Below are 3,199 nucleotides of genomic sequence, written 5' to 3' on the forward strand. Positions count from 1 at the left end.
ACATACATACATACATACATACATACACACACATACATATAAGTTCCATGTCACATTTTTGCTGTATAGAATATTGAAAAAAGAATGCATAGCCTCCCATGTAAGCAGTCAACTGGTATCACTCTAGCCTTGATGGCAGGTAAGTCTGCAGTTCAAGGCTAATAATCATGTACTGATTTAGTAAAGTGGTGAATGAAGAACGTGGTTTGTGCTCTGTTGTTGAAAGCTTTTTTTTCTATGCTATTTTTTGTAACATGCATGCAAGTATGTGTTACCCTGCATCACTTCACAGGAGGGCAGGGAAATGGCAATTGCGTTTCCCCCACTGTCTGGAAAAGGATCAGAATATTTTTGACAGCTCATGCACCGTACCAGAAAACATTTAGGCAAGCCAAAAAAAATGAACAAAAAATGGGTACGAATGCTATGGTCGAAAACAGAATTAATGCAACACAACTAAAATAAATTTGCCAGAAAAAAAAGCACCTTTAAGGGCACAACTTTCCAACTGAAAACCTTATCTTGGTCCAGTCCCATATGCAGTTTATGACGTTTCAGCACAGGCAAAAACCAATTTGACAACCCCAATTCCAAAAAAGTAGGGATGCTGTGTAAAATTCCATAAACAGAATGCAATGATTTGCAAATCTCAAGACCATATTTTGATCACAAATAAAAATAGAAAACATCAAATGTTAAAACGAAGGTAATTTTGAAATTGATGGCAGTAACACATCTCCAAAAAGTTGGGACAGGGCAACAAAAAGCTGGCAAAGTGGTACCAAGAACAGCTGGAAGAACATTTTGCAACTAATTAGGTTAATTGACAAAAGGACGATAACATGATTGGGTATAAAAGGGCATGTTAGGGAGTCAGAGTGTCTCAGAAGATAGGCAGAGGTTCACCAATCTGTAAAAAGCGGAATCTCAAAATTAACTTCAGAAAAATGTTAAACGCAAAATTGCAAAGACGTTAAATAGATTAACATCTACAGTACATATAAAAAGAGTCTGTGCACAAGGGACAAGGCAAAAATGCAATATTGGATGCCTGTGATCTTCGTGCCATCAGATGGCACCGCATTAAAACAGGCATGATTCTGTGATGGACATCACTACATGGGCTCAGGAATATTTCCAAAAATCACAGTCTAAAACACAGTTCGCCGTGCCATCCAAAAATGCAAATTAAAGCTCTATCATGCAAAGAAGCCACATCTGAACATGATCCAGAAACACCACCATCTTCTCTGGGCCAAAGCTCATTAAAATGGTCAGTTGCAAAGTAGCATACTATTCTTTGGTCAGAGAAATCTAAAATTCTTTAGGGCGACCATGGGCGCTGCATCCTCCGGACTAAAGAGCGACCTTTCAGTTTTTTAACATGGAGTTCAAAAGCCTGCATATGTGATGGTATGGGGGTGCATTAGTTCGTATGGAATGGGCAGCTTGCACATCTAAAAATTTATATCCAGGTTTTTAAAGCAGCATATGCTTCCATCCAGATGACTTTTCAGAGAAGGCCTTGCATATTTCAGCGGGACAATGCTAAAGTTGTACTTTGCAGAATCAAAGTTCTGATAGAAAATGCAGCTTGGACCCAAGAGTGTAATAGGACTATAAAGGAGTGAACTTTTAGTCTCAGGTGGCAGTTTGCCAATAGAAATGTAGCTTAACCATGTAGTGAACTAAATCTTATTGTGATAGTAGCTTTACATCCTGTGTTCATTCCTAGGAACTGAACTTCTTTACAATTTTTCACAACTAATAGATTCTGTAGAACACACCTAGGGTGTCCTTTGGAACCTTGCAACAGCCACACCACTTTCCAAAAGGGAGAAAAAAACAAAGCAGTGTACTTTACAAACTTAAGCCAGCAGAGCACTAAGCACATTTTGTTCTAATGAAATTGAGGGGAAAAATGCAGAAAGGGAAGCCTGTCATGTGACCAGCCTCTCCTCCAACCATGGAGTATGTTATGCAGCACAAAGCAGGGAGAACTCTGTAGGATAGCGCAGGGTTCACATGCTATGGCCTGCATTTTTTTTGAACTTGTAAAATGCAGGCCACAATGTGGGAAAAGCTTGTGTTCCAGAGGGTGCATAATGATTTCTGCTGCATTTATAAAGGTGCTCCTGGGTCTGCTCTGCACCTTCTGTAGATAAGTACATGGAACTAAATTGGTTTTGACAATTGCCTTCTGTCACCATGTGCACAGCAGGCCTCAGACTTCGAACCGGAGGGGAAAAGCTAGGAGCTCATCAGGCTTTGCTGAATGCATACATGCAATCAGGGAACATGCCATCAGGAGAGACCAGAGTTGATGACAAATCAGAATCCTGGTCCTTCATTGTCCAAGCAACAGGCTGTGGGTAAGGAGGTGGCTCCACTAATGAAAATAAAGTCACCCTTCTGGCTATGCAGTTTGGCAGATTTAAAATCCCAAACTAGCTACGCAGAAATGGAAAATCTTTTACTGTTCACATTTGTTCTTTTCAGTTTTGCATTCAGCCATTTGACTATAGATTTCATTAGTACTAGGTTGAGGAGAAATTAATCTTATGAGAAAGGTTCTTAAAGATTTTTTACTTAAACATCAATCTACCAGGTTTAGGGTCCAAATTCTGTCATGCGAAATTAAACCTCAGTTGAGCTATCTTTACTTTCAGGATTCAGGACACTTCCACAGAAATGTTATGTTGACAAACTTTTTTAAAACTAAATAGGGTATGGAAGGTTTCATTACCGCCTTGTCCCAATTGAAAAAATTTCCTTCACTTGCTGTTCAAGTGGTAGGCCATCACCAGATAGAATTTTAAAGCTATCTGGAGGGGAGAGGTATGGGAAAGGATCTTGACAATGAAATTGGTCACTTACGCTGTGCAAAATAAGCTTCAGCTGATGTTTCACTTTAAACAGACCTCTGATTCCATCATAGCCTGGACCAAACCAGTGGTTCCTTTACCAGTTGAATTGAGATATAGACGTTCAGGGAGGTTAAGTGAAAAGGGAACCTACTTTTACTTCATGCAGAAGCAGCAGGACATTATAGAAGATGTCCTATTCTTGGTACATAAGAACCCCTATAAGAAATGACTATATAACTTTTCCTATATGGCTATATAGAAAAGTACTGTAGTAATAAGTGGATCTCCTTTGCCTCCTGGTGGGCAGGGAGCCAATGAGAACGTTTGCTAAT

At 39.5% G+C, this 3,199-nt stretch overlaps 1 protein-coding gene across 1 annotated transcript in view; it reads right to left on the reverse strand.

The window, feature by feature from the left end:
* The window catches only part of LOC108799825 (maternal DNA replication licensing factor mcm6), a 53,525-nt gene that overhangs the window by 24,967 nt on the left and 25,359 nt on the right, over positions 1-3,199 (reverse strand). The gene's annotated exons all lie outside the window — the stretch shown is intronic.

Source organism: Nanorana parkeri, unplaced genomic scaffold (genome assembly GCF_000935625.1).
Source record: "Nanorana parkeri isolate BGI_ZX_2015 unplaced genomic scaffold, ASM93562v1 scaffold1826, whole genome shotgun sequence".
NCBI classification, from domain to species: domain Eukaryota; kingdom Metazoa; phylum Chordata; class Amphibia; order Anura; family Dicroglossidae; genus Nanorana; species Nanorana parkeri.